Source organism: Bombus flavifrons, chromosome 1 (assembly GCF_040668555.2).
Source record: "Bombus flavifrons isolate JBK064 chromosome 1, iyBomFlav1_principal, whole genome shotgun sequence".
NCBI classification, from domain to species: domain Eukaryota; kingdom Metazoa; phylum Arthropoda; class Insecta; order Hymenoptera; family Apidae; genus Bombus; species Bombus flavifrons.
Window position 1 is genome coordinate 10,040,969 of NC_138442.1, and position 21,544 is coordinate 10,062,512.

Sequence of the window (21,544 nt, forward strand, 5' to 3'; positions counted from 1 at the left end):
TGTCCGTAGTTTTCCAATTAAAATACATCTTGTCTTGATAATAGTCAAGTGTGCGGATACTTTTGCGCGACAGTGTACGTATAAAAGAAGATTATCGTATCGAGACTTGGGAGCAATTGCTTGCTATTCTTCCTTTGTCCGATCAAACAACTTCGACGTAACTTTTTTACTCAATGTCAATCATCTTACGAAACCTCTGACTATCGTATGAAAGTCACAAAGTGAGGAACATATGTACACAAGTGACAGCGATTTTTAAATTCGATATACTTGTCACGATCTAACCATCGGAATAACTGTTACTCGTATCAACACTATTCTTTCGTTCGATGATTTTCCCATTAAATATGTGTTTTCGTTGCTCCGCTGGTCACTTAAAAAAAATATTATTGACGTTCGTTATGCAGACTAATAACATTTAATATTAAGTGAAAGCAACGTACCTGACAATTAATATTTGATCTTAGTTATCTCTTGACAAAATGACAAATTTTCAAAAAGTATTTTTAAAAGGTTTACACCTCCAGGAATGTTTCCATTTTTCAATCGTTTCATACGAGAGTACCAGTAACTTTTAGGCGAGCGACGTAAAATAAAAGTCGGAAGACGAACATAAATGGACCTATCGCATTTTTTCTCTGTCGTCTTCGTACGATAAGGAATTTCTTTAAGCGTTACGATTAACTAGTTAACTGTTGCGACTTCCTCGAAAACTTTGAGAAGTTTTCTATTTCTAAAATGTGGCAGGAAAAGTGAACGATGACGAGTATACTCGTCAAGCACAGAATACGCGTGGTGTACGTTATAACACGGAATTAAGCTGCAACGAAATCACCGGTCTTATTTCTTAATTTTATTACCGACAGAACTCGTCGTAACAGAATAATGTTGCCGTTTCTGCATGACGAATATACTCGTCAACAACAGCTAACTGGTTTAAACGTTAATCAAATTGGCCGCGGTAAAAGTAAAACGTAACTCGAACAAAGGACGAAAGAAATGAAATACGAAGCTGGTTGCGACTATCGCGTTTACTCACCCGCCGAATGATGTGGCGCAGGTATTCAAAAAACAGATTCGACGAATACAGCGATGTATAGCGTTTTCTACGAATGCAATGGATCGAAACAACCACACGACCGGAAAAAGATAAAACGCGAAAGGAAGAAACAGAAGAAGGAGAGAGAGAAAGAAATAGGGAGAGAGAGTGAGGGAGGGAAAGAGGAGAGAGTGAATTACATAACAAAAGAGCGATCCAACGATTTGACTTGATTCCACACAATACCGGACCGACTAGCGCGCACTCACCGACTCACTTTACTGAATCTAATTCAACACTCGACCCAATGTCCCACCTCCGTGTGTTTCGTATGTGGTGGGGTGGCACGATAAAGGAACAGACCTCGTGATGAGTCCGTTCATTGTACATAATCGTACACCGTAAAGATACATTTATTCAAATCAATTCGCCGTGTCAGGTACCACAGGCTCGTTCGTCGACGACGTCTGTTCCGATTCACCAGCACTCTAAAATTGATCTCGAATTTCGAGATCGTTTTCGTGGTTACGAAGATAGTATGATAACGTTCGAATTATTTGCAAAAGGTAGCTATCGATCGGTTACGAGTCAAACGTTAACATAGTAAAAATGTTAATACAGATATTATGACAATATTATGGATAATGAAAGACAGCCGAATGTTGAAAGTTTAGCGTATTACGTGGAAGCTTTCGTGTCTCAACTATAATAACAATCTCATGTTACAAAGAATCACGTATAAAGTAAGTCTTAAAAAATGATAAATGACAGGTAGTTAGGTACTAGCACGAATAACGTTATTCGAATATTATAAAGAAGATTAGCTGAATTTTAGATTTTATTACTGTAAAGTGTAATATAGTATAGACCAGGTATTATACATGAAATTTAATAAAATTTAGTATTTGTGAAAAGATTTGCTCTACTATTCTACTCTAGATAAGGCGCGACTGAAACACCATCGTATCAGATTATTGTATCCGATGAAAGGATTAACATGATTATGAAATATTCAATAAATTCAGGTGATTCGCGGAACTTATCGGCGGAATAGAAATGGCAAACGAAACGGTTTCGCTAGGAAACCGTGTGGCATTGCCCTTTTAAAAGAACGTTTCGTTCGACGATTATTTATCGTGATCAGATTGATAAAGATACGAATTTATATAAATAAAATACACGTAGCCTAATCCGTAGAGATACAGATCGGTATCTCGTGCAAGTTGGGATGATATCGTAACTCGTAACTGCAACTGCAATCCACAAGTACAACTACACGATGAAACGGGGCACAATGAAATTACATTTGATCGGCGGAGAATCGTAAACGCAGGAAGAGATGCGCAATGCACACGGATGTGAGGAAGATTACAGCAACTCGACGCAACGCAACGTACACATAGAATTTTAAAACATAATCAAAGTCACGAGGACGATCCGCTCGACGATCGACGACGAATCAACCCGATTTGGCCGTAACATTTCAACAAATATCACAGTAATTCGAATAAGGAGGCACGGAACAGGAAGGAGAAAGAAGTTCATAATAAATTAGCGTTAAGTTGTTTGCCTATTGCGACTGTTCTCTGTTCTCTTAATTGCTAGACCTAAATAGAACCTACTTTTTCTTTTATTAATTTAATCTCTGCTAATCGAAGAAATCGAGTTTCCACTAGTCGCTACGATTTCCAATTTCTCTGATATAACAAATTCGATATCTTTTATGACGATTATGCGCTTTACCAGTGACTTCTCCGATTTTCACTATTCCACCGCAGTCTTTTATTTTCTAAAAGCTTTATTCTATCGGACAAGCGCGAGAAATTAATATGCTTCTTACCGTTTTGCTAGGAACGCGCCAAAGTTTTAATTCTTTCCTTCTTTTGCAAAAAAGAAGAAAAACAAAAGGCTCGAGTTAAACAGCGAAAATTGAGGTTAGGTTGAGGTTAGGTTGGCGTTAGGTAAATAACTGACAAATCCGCGATATTCTCTAAGGGATGAATGCTATTGATCTTGAGTAGTTCTATTAGTTTAACTTAATTTGTAGTAGTCTGCATAACAAATGTCATTAATATTCGTTAAACGATCAAACGGCTACCAAAGGCACATATTTAATGGCAAAATCAAATAAACACATCGAGTTTACACATGAAATTGCTCGATAACGTATCAAATTTCTTCTTCTACTATACGAAAGATTGAAAATGTGACTAATTATGCTTTCTACTTGTGGCCTTTGTTTATGATTTGATTAAAATCGATTTTACTGAATTTCCCTTTATTCGACATTAATTCTATGATTATGAAAATTTCTATTCAACAATTTCGCCTTACGCTCGTTGAAATCACTGCAACAAGAAACTAATAGCGAGAGAATTTCTAGAAAAATTGCTATTTTTTATTCGTAGTAGATCGTTTTTCCATTCTTTCTTTCAACTTGAATTCTGTCCGATCCTACGGACCAGCGCATTTGGAGACCTCGTTTCTACATGAAAAACACCAAGCTAAAGTTTAAACAGTAATTTTGTTGCAGCCCATTTTCTCATTCCTGGGTCGTATTTTAAGATAATTCCTCTGAACGTTGTCATGTAACAGCTGCATTAAAAGTAATCGTAGAATGTTGGTAACGAACTGGATATGAATCTTCGTTAATCTTCAGATATACCTACATATATACGTACAGATAAGATAACACCTGTTGACAAATCGTCAAAAATTTATTAATTTCGAGTGAATGTTTTCGAAAAGCAAAGGAATTCGACCAATGGTAAAAGAAGCGTGCAATTAAATCGTGCGATTAAAGTTGAATAAAATTGCCATTTCGCAATTTGCTGCTTTCTTATTTGTCGAGACAATGGTACGTCTACTGCTATGAGATAAGAAACATGATAACGGATATCTTCTTTTAGACATATTGCACACACTTTCAATCAATGTTTCCTTGTCCGGCGATTGTTTAATACGTCATTTAATATCAAGTGATTGCATGATCCTTGCACTAGAAAATCTAGTAAAGGACATTTCCTAAGTAAACGTAATTTCAGACTAAGGCTTATCAACGGAATTCCATTCGTTTTTATCTTTCACTCGAGAAACTTTCAAGTACCTACGTTGTGCTTATTTTCACAATAACGAATAAGCGTAAATATAAAAATCGCGAGATTTCCCCTTACAATAAGTTAAGTTTAATATATGTTTAATATATGTTAGTTAGTAGATGTATGTGTCGATAGTATCGTAGATGTTTAATATGTAAGTATTAAATATACAATAATTTTCATTTCACTGTAAAGGAAATTCATCGATACAGGTGAGAGTATTATCGAATTGAATCTTATTCGTTGACAGACTTCTTCTTTTTATTTATTTCAATTAGATAACGATCAATAGTTTGTATGGTTTATTAGCAACCAAGGGCCAATGTTGACAGTTCGCCGTACAGTTTGGTTTTACACTTTGACAGCGTAGTAGGTTTTTTAGGTCGGATCATTGTCCTATAAATTGTCTTTCAAGGTGAGTCCCATACCTTCTATTTTATTTTTGTCTATTCAAGATGCATCTTCTGCGATCGACGATGATGATACGTGCTTTACTGCCACGGTCAGGTGAACTTTGCACAGTTCGCAGATTGGCGCTTTTTCTTCCTCAAGGAGATATTGCCGAGTGAATTTTGTGCGAGTTATTACAAGCTCGTGGAATACAAGCAATGATCTTCTTTGAAAACGTTTTCGTTTTTTATTATTGTTTGTCGTAGTTTGGACGAAGATTGTCATTAATTTTATTCCAATTGCCTTTTATTGTCTCTGTTTTCAGTTAAGAAGCGTATAGTTTCTGGGGACAGGCTGTTGCTGCAGTGGTCGGCAGTTGGTGAATCGCGGTGGCTGTTGTTGCTTTGACCGCTTTGTCCGCTCTTTCGTTCTCAGCGATGCCAGATGTGGGAGGATTGACCCAGACCACTGTAATCGAGTTGTTTCTTTGAATTGATTTGGCATAGGATGTTTGGCATTTTTGCACGATGGGCTCATTTTTCCACTGGTTCTCGATCTATGTCGTGGTATTTTTACAGTCACGGGAAATAACGAAATTTTTGTTTTGGCCGGTAATGATCGTAGCAGTGACCTCAACGTGTTTTCATGTTTCAACGCGTTAAGTTGGCAAAAAAAGGATAGATTCTTTTTGACAGAGTCCGCTCTTTTCGACTGTTGATCGTTGACGACCGCATATCCAGAATTGTTTAACGCCTAATATTACACATATGACATATACATGCATGTGATTTGCGGCTGTTTCTTTTAGTTGTTCAAACTATGTAAAACTACTGGGTCGGCTTTCTTTCTGTGACTGTGCTTGAGTAGTGCGGTATTGATTTCAATTTTCGGAATAGATCACGAATGGATACTGCGAATTTATCTCCTCGTTGTCGATTATGTTTCCATATCGAGTTTATTCAGTTGTTTATGCTGCGATAAAATGACAGAGCTGTACAAGTTTGCAATTGTTCCGTTTGAAGATGTTGTGGAAAACGGGGTTTTGCAGGATGGAGACGATTCTGATCTGCTGTGATCTCAGGCTAATTTGATAGTTACGTATTTTCTTCTGATCTACAGCGATAGTTCTGATTGTCTTCGCTGAGAATGCCATTGATTGGACTGAAACGGAAGACACCTACTGCTATTCTCAGTCTATTGTGTACAGAGCAAAATGTTTGCCACTATTGTTTCAAGTACATCAAGTTTTTGATTGTTGTCGTTTTTCAGTTTGTTAATAAGAGATTTCCGCATTAATTGAGAGTAAAAAGTTGGTCCTAATAGCTTGATGGAGACTATTTCCTTTAGAGCGCTTGTTGTTGTGAAGAAATTGATCTATGCTTGTAGATTGTCGATTGTTGCTAAAGATAATTATTTCTTTTTATTAATATTAACCTTATCAGGCTCGGTCAAATGACCAGTTTCAAAATTTAATTTAGAATTCTACATTCAATATTATTTCTCTTGTTCTTCCAACATTATGTTAATTCTTATATTACTTGATTAATCAATTTCTCAATTTTTGTTAATTGTAATAATTTGTTGATTAACATAGGAATTTACATAAAGTTGGATGAACAAAAGAAATAGCGATAAATGTACAATTTTAAATTAAGTTTTGAAACCGGTCCTTGACCAGACCTGGTAAGGTTATATTCTTATATTATCTGATTAATCAATTTTTCAATTTTTGTTAATATAAGAATTTCCATAAAGAAATAACTATTTTAATTTATGTACAATTTTAAATTAAGTTTTGGAACCAGTCACTTAACCGGACCTTGTAAGGTTAGTGTTAAAGGTAATGTAAAAGAAGCAAGTGATTCCTACATTTCCAACGTTTCTAGTGTTTCTAGTGTTTATCTAGTGTTTTTTTGTACTCGTATCTGGATGGTACCCCTTTTACGTATTACAGATTTCCCTAGATTTCCTAGAGATTTCCCCCTTTACATATTACAGTTAGATCATCGGCAAATAATAGTACTTTGACCGGATTTGTTACGATGTTCAATACGTCGTTTATAGAGACCAGTAATAGGAATACGCTTTCTAAGACCATTGTGGAGAAAAGGATGTATTATTAACTCTAACTAGAAAGGTTCTAATAGATAGGAAGGTAACAATAAAATTGAAGATGTTTCTTTCGTAGCCGTGTTTCTGCATGTTTCTTGAGTTTCAGTTTCTCTAATCCGTATCGTAGGCCTCTTCTATGTCTAGACATACGACAGTCGCGTATTGTTTGCTGTCGAATGCGTCACATGTGTACATACACCCATCGTCAAAAAGATAACCCAGGTGTGTTATCTTTAATTTTTCAATGACGCATGTAAAGTTTTTCATCTGTAACATATAATATCAAAACATTATGAGCTCAGGATATGCGGTTCGTTGAAAATAATTAAAAATATTATGAGGTTCAGTGTGTAACAAAGAAAAACTATTCCATACTAAGGTCGAAATGATAACACACTCTGTTAATATGTTTAGAAATTGCTCAGTAGTTCATGATCTGTCAACGAGTAACGATTACAGTATAATATTATATAAATTTGTAAGTATGTGAGACGCGAAAAAAAATTAAATGAGTCTGAAAAAAGCAAATTCTTGAACTAAAACAGCAACAGTTATCAGTAGCAAAAATATGGAAAGTAATAAGATGAAGTCGTAGGGTAATACACAATTTCTTAAAAAATGTTGATTATGGCAAAAAGAAAAGTACTGATCGGCCGTCATCGTTATCCGATCGTGATAAGCGAGCAATTTTGCGTGTAGCTTCCAACTCGCAGTTAACAACGAAGCAAATAATGGAAAAATCTAGTGTTAATGCCAGTGTTTCAAGTGTTCGTCGAGTTCTACTATCCTGCAAAGATATTAAGGGAATATTCTGGTCTAGAGGCATGAATTTCGGGCGATTTTTGAAGCTCTGTACGAGCGAAAAAAAAAATATTTTTGCTATCCTTCTTTTTAGCATTTGTTTATTGATATTTCGAGATTACGTAAAAAATTCACTGAAAAAGAAACTCAATATTTAAAGAGTTATGAGCTGGCAAAGTGGGTGCTGCCAAAAAAATGGGGTGTCGTGGCGTGCATGATATCAACCCTTCTGGTCATCCGAAACAAAAAATGCTAACGGATTCTTAATTAGTATGGATGCCGCTATCGTCTGAAATTTGGAAAAGTCAATACAACATTTTTTCACAAAGTGACGGCCGTTTGAAAAAAAATTTCTTATTTCGCACGTTTTTTTGACAATTCCGAACGTTTAAAAAATAGTAATATTAAAGATTTTGAGCTGAGCGTAATCCGGACGATAGAGGAGTATATAAGGAATATTCAGACCAAATTTAAAATAAATCGGTTCATTAGAACTTGAGATATCGTGCACGCCAACTCGAAAAAAGTAGTTTCGAGAAAAACGCGTTTAAAGTTTTGAGACGTAGGTACTCGGGCAGCGTCTACCGTTTATTGCACATTGGTCCCGGTCGGACCGGAGCAGATGCTACGTCACAAAAATGGCTGTAATTCATAAAATAATTGAAATTTTGAAAAATCCTTTTAAGGGCATATTCTTGAATGTCTAAACTTTGGAAATACGAAAAAAAAAAAATTTTCGATTTTTTCAAATTTCTAGACCAGAATATCCCCTTAAGAGGCTAAAATTGAAAAAGAAGCCTCCGTTAATAACGAAATAGAACGTTTACACTTTGCAAAAGAAAGAATGCATTGGAAAAAGAAATGGAGAAGAGTACTATTTTCAGACGAAAAATATTCAACTTGGATGGTCTTGATGGGTTAAAATATTATTTTCATGACATAAGAAAAGGGACAATGTCAGCAATTCGACGACAAATGGGAGGAGGCAGCGTGATGGTTTGGGCCGGCATCGGTTATTTCGGTAAGACAAGTATCAAGTTCATCGTTGGGAGAATAAATAGTGTCCGATACATAAATTTAATCAAAGAACAAATAAATAATTATGCAGAACGCATTTCTGGACCTGATTAAATCTTTCAACAAGATAATCCACCTGTACACATATCAAGATTGGTCCAATCATATTTTAATGAAAATAATATGTCTATTTTGCCGTGGCCTGCACGCTCCTCGGAACTTAATATTATTGAAAATTGCTGGGCAGAACTTGTTCACGGCGTATACGCAAATGGAAAGCAGTATCAACACGTACAAGAATTAAAAAATGCAATTGTACGCGAATGGGATACGTTAAGTCAAAATTATATCCAGAAACTATATAAATCGATACCAAATCGTACAATAGAAGTAATAGAAAATAAAGGGGGATGTACCCATTATTAAACAAGTATATATGTTTGGTAAGTAATTATTGTTAGTTGCAATTTATGTTGATTATTATTTTCTTATTGGACATGTGTTATCATTTCGTTCTTAAAATAAAACAATTTTTTTTGTTACACGCTAAACCTTATAATATTTTTAATTATTTTTAACGGACCGCAGTTCCTGATCTCATAATGTTTTGATATTATACGTTACAGACGAAAATCTTTGCACGCGTCATTGAGAAATTAAAGATAACATACCTGGGTTATCTTCTTGACGAGGAGTGTATGTTCATCTCCAAGTTTATTAGATGACCATGCGTGGAGTGCAACTGTTGAAAACTACTTTGGTGTTTAAATGTTTTTTTTTCTAGGAGCCATCGCACTTTATAGATGATAGCTTTTTCCTACTATCTATATAGTAAGTATGTTTACTATGTAGTAGCTGCAGCTTTTTTATGATATTCATTTAATGTTTAACAAAAATCATTCGAAGCAATCATAAATAAATGTAAAACAGAAAAAATAAAGCAAATAGATGAATCTACTTCCTACAATTAGATCAGAGTATACAAGTCCAAAACTTCCTATGAAGACCGCTAGATGGCACATTGTTCTCGCAAGTATATTTACCAGCTTACATTATATGACATCACCGTGAAGCGCATATTCCGTCCTTGTCTTTGGGGAGCAAAGTATTCAATGATCGTTTAGTGAGGGTACTGTTGCTGAAGCCCATTATGAAATAAAACCCGCATCCACACATTATGTCGTGAGATGCAATTTTTGCGGGCCTCTTTACTTTACAAGAGGCTTAGAGAAATCAACATGAGATTTACAGAATTTACAGATGTAATTTAGTACATTTTACAGCAAATTATATTGAAGTTTGTTCTATATATATATTTTTCTTTCAATGAGTAAAATAGGTACCATATAATTATCGATTGTAAAATACAAGCGAAATGTTAATTTAGGCCGTTAGCCATTAATTGTATCGGTAGCATCGATATCTACTCAATATTGATACAAGTAGTAGTATCGAATATTTCATTAACGAGCAATATTTCATTAGCAACAATATCTCAATAAAGACGAAAATATAACCTTAAATTATTTAGACTTGCCTGCGAATTAAGAATATTATGATCAGAGTCGCTTCTCTCTATCTACATGTACAACGGTATCTTACTTTCTTCATTGCGATGTATCATATTCATTGATTCACTGATTCACTGATTCACTGATTCACTAATGTATCATATATCACCATTGATCATCTTTATACACATACATACTGGATTTTTTATACGACTTGGCTGTGTTTGTCTAAGGCTGTACAATGTGCACAGACATGCGACTTATCCAGGATACGTTCACCGTGTTGATTATATACTTTCGCATCGGTACTCGCTTCATTCGATAGGAGTACCTTTTCCTTCAATACTAAGTGGGCATGGTATCGCAATCGAAAGTATCAATACTAAAAATATTCGATATGGAAATGAAAGTATCGGATATGTACTCGTATTTACTTGTACCGGAACATCCCTAGTTATTTACAATTTCATTAATAAACAATTTAATCAGGAAATGATAATGTAAACAATTTAACCAGCGAATAAATAAATAAATCAATGTATAAATTAGTAATTAAAAATATTCAATCAAGTTTGTAAATAAACTTAGAGGTGTAGTTATTTTCCTTTTATTTATTAATCAACGTTAGAGCTATTTCGAGAAATAACATGTCCCACAGGAATAACAACAGTTCATTGTAATTTAAGAAGAACGGAACGAAAAAATGGAAACAGCAATCGGTTGACACTTGACATATATGAAAAGAAACTTGCTAATGTTTTCTCTAATAAGATTCTCTTTCTCCAGCAAATCATTATTTTTATCACGATTCAAACGATACGTGAACACATTGTCCGTAACGAAGTTGAATACCATCCATTTCATCGAGAATATCGTGTAACGTAACTCTAACTATTGGAATAGGTAAGTAAACGCCAAATGTGGGCCACGAAACCAGTCCTTCGTCTGCGGTTTTAATTGGTAATACCATGCGCTTACTACACTGCTGTTCATAAGTAGTAAGTGTATCGATAATACACGAATGTAATTAAAGTACACGGATCGATGGCAAATTAACATTACGGTTACGAAGGGAAATTTCATGGATTAACTTGATCCGTTTAGATTTTACAATTTTATGAAATTTGAAGGAAGTGAATAACATCACGATGAACTATCACTTAATCATTAACACATTAATGATAAAAAATTATATGCTATATATCTAAATTTATACTACAGTCGAGGTAGAATTTATCAGGAAGATTTTTTGGCTCAAAATACGACGAAATTAAGAATAACGTGTGAAGCTTGTCACATTCCACTTATAGTTGAGCATGCGTATAATTATCGACTGCAGAAAATACAGAAATCAGAGAAGGATATGTATATATGTACTACCTACCAAGGAGTAGGGGGCAACATAGACACGAAGGGATTGTAAGCCACTCCAAACGTAATGCAAACGAAGCAGTAGAATGCCTCAAATGCGCAAATCGGGTAAACGGAATCTACAGTACTAAAGATATCGATAATAATCATAAGCAGTTAATGCGACATTAAATTTACACAAAATTGAATTTACAATTAGAATAATTCCTTTTAAGCTTGGACTTTTTATGTTTAAGATAACTATTCACGCTGTATACTAATCTTTTACTAACTATATATTAATCTATGTTTGCAATAAATGTTTTGTAGTTTCTAGGTATATATATATATATAAAAAGTTTCCTGTAATCTATAACAAATATAATATATGTATCCATAAAAGTTTTCTATGTTCTATCTCATTATTGCTTTTAACTATTTTCGTGAGTTTACACTGACTCGCTGTAATTTTATATTTTATTGGTACTCAGCTTCTGAGTGCATTTTGTTTCGAATGCTATCTATCGTTAAACAAAAATATGTCTCGTTCGATCAAAGGATTTTGGAAGGTTGTTACGTTCTTCTCAAAATCGAGTGGAATAATAGTTGTAAGAGACACGTACGCTGAATTGAGCAAGCGAGTTATTGGCGAACAACCTACGCTGACTACTCGCACGAAATGCTTAAGTAGCAGGAGCCTTGGACGACAATCAACAGCTGAGTGACTTCAATAATCGTACAGACCATCTGTCCGAGTGTAACACACATATGTACGTTAGGGAATGTGTGACAAGTTACGAGACTCTTGTGAAATCGTATCTGCAAAATCTGGAAATGCGCACTCGATCCTCATTCCTTTGAAATTCCATCGTCTTCGCTCTAGTATTTTAATCTAATTATTATTGAGAAACGGTATTAATCGTAACTTTTTGATAACAACGATCGTAACAATTTGATAGTGTGTATTTAAAATTATTTAATAGTTTGTCAAAAATTCTATGAAATTCTATATGAATCTTTGTTGAATCAGTTAACTCTTTGAAAGCTTGTTGAAAGTAAGCGATGACGAGTATATTCGTCAAACGCAGAGTGCATATTGCTGTTATGATATAGAATTAAGTTGTAACGAAAAGACTGTTTTATTTTTTGATTTTAATACTGACAGGACTCGTTGTAACATAAAATATTGCCATTTCTTCAGAACGAGTATACTCGTCAAGAACAGCTAAGTGGTTAACAATGGAAAATTTATTTTTTTTATACCATTTTTTTGTTTTCTAACAGATAAAGTTACAGAAGCGTGTATTTTAGCATTACAGAGTAATCAAAGCTAAGGAAAATCTTTTACAAAAGAACTTAAAAAGTTTCAACTTCTAATACCTAGCATTCTGGCAATTATTTTGCTTCGTAGGATTTTAGATATTTCTTGGGTTATTCTCTCGCAAAGAAGGTTTCTAGAAGATCTGTAGATTTCTTAAGAAATTGGAAATTGTATCTATTAATATAGCAATTATACTACTACATTTCAATTCTTACTGTGTCTGCCTGCCATAATGCTTGTCGTAAATATGGCAAAGATTTGCGACATGCTATTCGAAATAGATTTATAATAGGTGTATTTGACATATAGCTAAGAATATTCCATTATATAACAAATTAACATTTACCGAAGTTTACCTGACAAGACAGTATGATATTTTATAATTATAGAAATAATCAATCGAAAAAGAAACGAACGATAGAAATCTATATTTTTAAAACTTTGTTAGCTGTTAGTTTGTTAGCTATTTGTTTGTTTAAAAATTTGTTAACAAATTATAAATCAAATATAGTATATAGCTCTATATGTATATTAATAGATCATTTAACTATATCTTCATCAACGGTTTTTTGCACGTCGCTACGTTCTGATACTTGTTATACATACATGTATATAATAGTAATAATAAAGATAATAACAATATTGATAGCCTATATTCTGTACAATACATACATTGAACACTTTTCTCTAAAATCTTATTAAAAACTGAGTAAAATGTTAAGATATTTCACATATATACAATAATACAAATTTATTATATTATTTAATTATTATTTAATTATAAAAATTATTATATTATTTTATAACATACTACTAGTAAAATTTTTATTTGCATGGAACATAATGGAAAGAATGAACATGAGAAATCTCTTCTCCCGTTAATTCTGTAATAATTCGATATCGTAAAGTTAGGTGCTTCTTAGATAATACGTATATCGATGTTAGGTGATCTGGATCTCGCGAAGGTTAAGCGCTGAACTTCTGATTTATTGACAGAAGCTTCAGCAGCCTGTCCTTGTAGCTAAAACCCTTATCGCTCTTCGCGTGTCATGGGAGTGTCATTGGCCCCGTACAGTCGTGTGCACGCGAACCCCGGATAATACAGAGCGTCGTTGGGCCCCTTGTCGCCACCCTGAGAAACTATATTACATTCGTGGCTCTACAGTCTGTCCAACGAGAAGAGGCGTTTAAACATAAACACAAGCAAACGTAAGCAAACATAAAGTAGCGTTTCATCGTGGCAGCCAATGCGTTTCCTTATCTTTACTACCTCGTCTCATTGGGCAAGCTATAGAGCCGCGCTAGTCCTTAGCGTACCATCCACCAATCACCACTCAAAACTGCTATAAGCGAACCTAATACTGATGACTGATGACCGACGATTTACGGTTCCGGCTACCGGCAATGCGATAATCTTAGAGATGAATCTCCTTTACAGAGGAGTCGATTCCAAGTATTTAGGGTCTATCTCACGCGTCGAGAAATTATTTTCGTGTCTCCTCGTTAATATCACATTATTCACGTTCTATCCGACTGTGAAATGTAAACATATCGTAAAGGATATCTTAACATTATTTTTCAAGAAAATCGCTCACGACCTTATTGCTTATGACCTACGGTTCCTTTGTCAGGTTCGGTCCTCGTGACGAGTAGAATGCGATGCAAGTAAAAAAAGTTTAACCGTAAATATAGAGGTTAATTTTACGGCAATTGTTTTTAAGCAGATCTGCACCGATTTAACGGCGTAGAATCACGCGCTGTGGTGGTCGTATCTCAGAAGTGACACGACTTGAACAAGTTTTTTCAAGGAGAGTGAACTATATGCAAACTTACAAAAAATTATTTACCGAATACATGACGTTGGCGGAAAAAATAAACTATAGGAAACAATGATCAAATACCGTTTTTTATAATTTTTCATTCTTAGTCTTTTTCCGACGGTTTTCATATCTTTCTAACAAACGCGAAATTGCATCATTTTTGTTTGTAACACTTTTAATGAATGTAGATGTGCGATACGTGTAACGAGTTTAATTAATTATCCGAAATTGTATAGGAACACGCAGTGCATATTTGTCAAAAGTGATATGTTTACATAAATGCGCACATAGAACTAGAATATACAAATCTCGGATATGTTAATTTTTGTTAATTGGCATGTGAACAAATGGAATTACTTTAACCTACTCTAATAATTAATTATCAGGACCTTGAATTTTAAACTATGTGAAATTTTCAAACATAACACGTAACGATGTATTTAAGGAAAACTACTTCAATGTATGTACCTGCAATTAGTCAGCATTGCATTTAAATTCATTAACGATCTAATACTGACAAGTACGAACGCTTCAATGCCAGAACGCTATTAAACATCCTACAGCAAAATTATATTGTTGCATCATAAGACTCCTGATTAAGTAACTGCAATGCAAGCAGGACATTGGAACAAAACGCTTTCGGAATAAATTTTACACCCAGCGTCTCTCAAGCGATCAATTATACCTACGACTTATTATATAATATAGCACAGGCGTAAAATATAGCAGTTTTATCGTTAATCTATACACTAATATTTTTACAATAAATTTACTAATTTCTAATAACATAGCGTAATATGTAAGATAAGATAACATAATATAGCATAAAGCTTAACACGAATTGTGTCTGTCTTACTATTTAATAATATCTCAACTTATTTCACAGAAGCGTTATCTGCGCGTTACGGACGCGCCGCGAGAAGGCCAAATAATTATCTCAGCCATTGATTTTTCCTTCTCATGTGAGTTGAAAATGATTTGTCGGAGATGCGTTAGGTTGAGTTATATAAAAGTATGGACGCCTCACGGCGTCCGTCTATGCCAGAACGAAATGAAATCGTAACGTAAATTGAACTGAAGCTTTCTGCCAATATCACGGAAACTAAGGCCGGCCGACGGTAACATGCATAGGAGAAGGTTATTCAGAACGTTGACCTCGACAACATATTTCAGGATCATTGAAATCGATAAAGTGGTCCGCTTTGTAAATAATTACTATTATTACATTATTTTATCTAACGTATTTGAACAGAAATATTATTCATAAAGAATCTCGTTGGAACTTTATGTAAATTTTATTTGTTTTTTTTTACCTTGCATATTTATATTATAACTATTTTATACATTATTCGGATATTAAATTACGATTGATGATATGATATTAAATATCAGATTACGTAAAAGGTTTGTTCGTCTTTCGGTGTTACATTTTCAGGAATGTTATAGAAACTTTACTTATGTTGACTCCAGTGAAGAAACATATAGGTTACTGATATATGGATCGAAAATTTCATCGTGATCGATTGATGCAGAAAAGAGAGGCAGGCATCAGAAAAGGAAAAATTCTTTAAATTTATTATTAAAGTTATACATATATTATATATATTATATTCAACCGTTTGTAGTTTGAGCATGTATAATATATACATATAACTGACATAAATCTACAAAAGGTACTTTTTAAATTTTTGTTACAGACTCTGATACAAAAAAAAAACGTTATAAAAGAGATATTTCTACCAAAACCACTCAAAATTACTGGTCTTTAAAAAATACGTAACAATAGAATATTTTTATATTTATTGATTTATTACTTTCTTACAAAAGGAATTCCATGTTATCCAATACAGTTTTGGTATTACTAACCCATCTAGGACCATGATCCCTAAATGAGGGTTGGCATATTCATGAAATTGTAAGACCAGTCACTTTGACTGATGTGATAGTTCTATTGTTAGTATCATGATCGACCCGGAATTTTCTTGATAATTGACACCATCATATCGAATGTTACGCGATAAAAATTGTGTGGGAAGTTATACAAAACGAGGAAACTGGTTGACTCGGATTCGGTAAACAAATTGTAGGACCATTTTACAGTTTGCCAAGTACCAGTCATTTTGACTGATATTGGTATAAGTAGTCATGATGCAAAATTATTTTTATTTTGAATAAATAAAAAAAGAAAAATAAAATTCATTATATTATTCCTTTAGCTATCGCTGCAATTTTATAGATATTATTGAAATACTGCTTATGCTCTATACTAGAATCAAATGGTCAACTTTCAAAAAAAGAATTTTCCAGATGCCTCTCTAGATGAAACGAAATCTCAATCAAGAACATATACTGTGTTAAACAATGAATAATAAAATTTCATCTAGTTGCAAATATTTCTGTAAATATCGTCGATTCGAAAACTTGTTAAATACAATATATATATTGTACATGCTAATTATCAGTCGATATGTTATGTAATTATTTGCTTCGTAACACGTGCGATGGGTAAAGATACTGCTTTACAATCATTCTCCAAATAACGCCAATAAATAGAGTTACGTACGCGTAAGAATTTGTAAGAGAAGAAGGAACGGAACAATCATTATCAATCACGCATTCCTGGCAACGCAAGCGTGTAATTTTATCTTCAGCGAGGAAAAATCTAGCGGAGCCCTCGAAACGTAAAGGAAAATATACTTCTTATGCAGCGTGTCCGAGTTCTGCCTCCAAAAAATATTTTCACAGAGTATATTTAGATATCCCCCATTGTGTGCGAGTACATTAATCTGACGTGTACGTGCGAAACAGCAACGTGCCATAAACTTGCAACCTACTTGGAAACAACGCAACGTCTGGCCTCTTTTCTTTCTATATGGTGCAAAACCAGCTAAAAGTTTCAGTTTTCAAGGAAAAAGCCTGTTCAGCGAGCAACTAAACTGTACAGACCACCTGAATTTTCAAGTACAAACATTTACGATGGACAATTTTTAACTTGTTTCTAGACTCTACATCGTTTTTAATTCAATCGAGTTTTTCTATAACGACAAAAATTTTTGTTTAGAAGAAATCTTTTCAATTGGCTCCGATGTTGTATAATATACCATAGTAAGGATTAAAGCTACACAAATTATCACAAATGGATAAGTACTAGAAACGGTCGATAACATACCAACGAAAGAAATAGCAAAATATAGGGTGAAGTGAAAGTTGTTGTTCATACAACCGGAAAGGAGATAATTTTCTGTGAGAATGAGTAGAAAATTTTAATGTAACGTTTGTTTATCCGAGGTTTCGTTTTCGAGAGAATAATAATACAAGTTGCTATACAAAGAAATAGAAAATAAAATTCCACAAAAATTTACGTACACTTGTTATACCATCCAAGAATTCATAAAAAAACATAGATAACCATAATATCGTATTAATGTTTTCCGATCTTTTTGAATCGAAATCAGAATTTTCGTAATTTTTGATGTAACTTCGTTCCCAAACTTTTATCAATTTAATACTTAATATTTGTATAATTCCTTCTGGAAATATGCTGATCCGGTCTTTACCCAAGACCTCACACATATACATACATACTTTTCTTTTTTCTTGTAATAATACGGTTAACTATTTCGTAAATTTCTATCGGTCCATGGAACAACACCGATTACCACACAGACGCATACAGCGAAGTCGAGACTCGTGAATCGTAAAGCTTCCGACTTCTGACTTCGGCCACACGTCGAAAAGAGAAAGACATTGCTCGGAGGAGGGATCGTATTGCCTCGTTATATACATATATCGTGGCAGTGATTATAAACAAAATACGATCGCAGCTAACAAGGTCGCTGTTGCGTGTTGCGTTGCGAATATCCGTAAACTGTGTTTCGTATTTTTGACTCCTACTCAACCCCCTTGCCTATGGTCATATCCTGGTGCTTTATACTTTAAAAATATACTCCCAAAGAACTACTCGAAACAATGAAAAAAACCACATCGAAATCGGATAATCAACGAAACTATAACATAAAAACGCTTATCGTGGACTATCTTCTAAAGACATCTACATACAAGTATGGTGTCGCGGACCTTTTCTAAACTTCGCATGCTCAACAATTCTTCCATACGCATCGTTCTAACACATACATGCATGTATATGTCTTTAACGGTTTTGGGCAGTATAAGGCAAGAAATCTTTCGCACAGTTAAACCTTATTCGATATCATGAGCAACGCTTTTTAAGATCAGCTCAAATACACACACACATTTTATATGCATATAATATGTGTAGATATAGATACCGAGTAAGTTCAAAGTCACTTCATGCTGACGTGTACTTAAGTACGATACGATCTTTTGACAATGTTGCGTTTTTCAGTTCTTTTGTACAAGCCGAATATATGTAGATATAAAGTTCAGCCTCCAGAGTGTATATAGGATTTCGTGACTGACGAAGCGGCGAATCCCCTTTGTATCTTTTTCTTTGTTGAGAGAAGCACATATTTTTATTTATTAGAAACCGTTTAACTTGTCATCATAACATAACATTTTATACAATTTACCAAATTACGCAAACATTCTCACATCACAGGTATTCGTATTTGATTTATCGTTATACCTATCTTCATTTTTAAGATCGTCAGGTATTATCTATATATATTAGGTTGTGCCAAAAGTTTCTTTCGTTTTATAAGAAAATAATAAATACACAACATTTTGTTCCAATAGAACATGTTCTTATCATATATAATTCAATAAAATAATATAAAACAAAAAATGTTGTGCATCTATTATTTTCTTGTAAAACGAAAGAAACTTTTCGGACAATCTAATATTATTAAACAATAAATATCTAGGTAATGCGTCGTTGAAATGATTGGATTTTTTGATGCGAGCTTTTTCGTAATGTAATTTTATTTGACGATTTATTGTCCATATGTTCGGTTTTAAAAATAATCACTTACCGGTTGAACAAATCAATGAGTAATCTCAAATGCGCTAGAGGAAAAGACGTACCATCGAACAGTCGTCCTAAACATACAACAAATTTCCGTCTCAAAGTCTGCCATCCCTGTCTACTTTAAAAAATTTAAATAATTCTAATACTTTCTAGTACTTCTTACTTTTGAAATCGCATTTAAGCAATAGACAATTTTACATATGCCACGAACATGACCATAAGCTATCGAAATCCTATCCCATCATATCTGAAGTGCCACGAGGTTATTTGGGTCAATGTTGTATATTGTACATTGTACACGTTGTACACGCGGATTTACCTATACGAAGAAATATCACGGTAGCTACGATCGCAAATAATATAGCTATACTCGCAATTAATCGAGATCCCAAGGTAGCATCTAAAATGTTTGAGAAAGGAATTAGAGACATACACAAGGCTGACTGAATACGTGGCGAATATAAGCCAATGAAACAAATTCTGTGCATATCACTTTTGCTAGAAGAGAAGGAAACTGTCCCAGTGTCAAGTAGTATGACCAACTTTTGCCATTTGTAGAGTCCGGTATGTACCTTGGAATGCATTTGAACAGAAGGTTAATGTAATGGGAAGAGCACATAAAAACCAAGAGGGAAGAGCTGCATATCAAACTACGTAAAATTTGCTGGTTAATTAGTAGGAAATCTTAATTATCACTATACGATAAATTAAATATTTATAAAGGTATTCTGAAGTCAGTGCGAAGTCAGTAATTCAAATTTGAAAATTCTAGATTCTAATATAGATTCAATAAAGATTCCTAACCAAACTCGTTGTCAGATTAATGCTTGATGTTGCTGGTGCGTCACAAATGCAGCCATCCATAGAAACCTAGAATTACTAAACAGTTACTGAAGAAATAGTGATACAGTATTACACATGATACAGTATTAACCATGACATAGACCGAATCGCGTGTGGGTAAAATTTTATGAGAGTAAGAAAAGCGAAACCTAACGAACACGCGAGCGAAACGAGTTTTTTATCAGAACTTAATTTTCTATTCGATGTCATGCAAGATAAAGCAACGTCTTCGCCTATTGACATTCTACGTATCTATAGTATAAAGATATTCATGTGATCTATTTTTACTGTCTAATTAAAATTTAAATACAACATGCAAGATTATATAAAATATCTAAAATGCAATACTCCTTATCGTTGTTGTATATGTAATCGTTAATATTCGTAGATTGTGACATATTGGCGCCACCTGGTGGTCGCGTACGGTGTACATCGTACGTGCACGAAGCGATGGAATAAAAGAATGTTTTCCGTTGCAACAAGTTTCCGCGTACAATGCGAAGAGCACGCGTTCAGTTAGCTAATTTATAAGTTGTAATTACATATACGATATTAAGTTGTAAAACATATATCATATATATGTACATACATATTACCGAGTGCTACTGTACTATGTACAGCTACTGTAATACGTAACCAAAGATTATATATAAATATACAAATACATATAGGGTATCAAGCGTATGATGGTCAACGGACAAGACGGCGATTCTGCGTGTGAAAATGAAATGTAGAATAAAATTCGCATTGGAGAACGAAATACCTCGTGTTGTCTGAAAATGTCTCAATGTTCATGCGAGGCTTTGGACGAGATAACTCGTGTGTGCCTTTTTATTAGAACGCGAGATATCTCCTGCTATGATTTGCATAAAAATCAATTCGTAAGACCTTGCATTTGTGAATGTGAAAGGGATTTGGAATGTTAAACAATGCACAAAACATTAAACAGTATTTTGTCGTAACATATTTCATAAGGAAAATGAAAAATTTTATCCTACATTTTGGGCTTGTTTTTGTACGTATCGATCATCCACTAGTCGCTTGTCCACTTTATGCGGAACATCCTGTACATGTATAATATATCATACGGATAAAATACCGCTTAACCTCTTAGTTTCTATTTTTTCAGTAGTGTTTATAAAAATATAAATTTACATAAATATCTATAGTTTAATTATTAGATTTCCGCCACTCTAGTAAAATTCGATAGCAGCATAAAATACAAGATATTAATATAATTATTTAATTAAGCCCATTGTTTTTAAGATTTCACCTACGCATCACAAATGTATGT

At 33.9% G+C, this 21,544-nt stretch overlaps 1 protein-coding gene and 1 non-coding gene across 4 annotated transcripts in view; one reads left to right on the plus strand and one right to left on the minus strand.

The window, feature by feature from the left end:
* Vha100-2 (V-type ATPase subunit a family protein Vha100-2) overlaps positions 1-21,544 on the minus strand; it is a 55,856-nt gene that overhangs the window by 28,458 nt on the left and 5,854 nt on the right. Inside the window, exon 1 of one of the 3 annotated variants that reach the window (XM_069112982.1) lies at positions 1,040-1,328. The exons of the other annotated variants lie outside the window; for them this stretch is intronic. The gene's annotated coding sequence lies outside the window, so the exon portion shown is untranslated. Of the gene's footprint in view, positions 1-1,039; positions 1,329-21,544 lie in introns of those variants that run through there. 3 annotated transcript variants of the gene reach the window in all.
* On the plus strand, positions 9,538-9,661 carry LOC138186636 (U4atac minor spliceosomal RNA). Its single transcript, XR_011174951.1, has one exon. It is a non-coding gene; the product is annotated as a U4atac minor spliceosomal RNA (small nuclear RNA).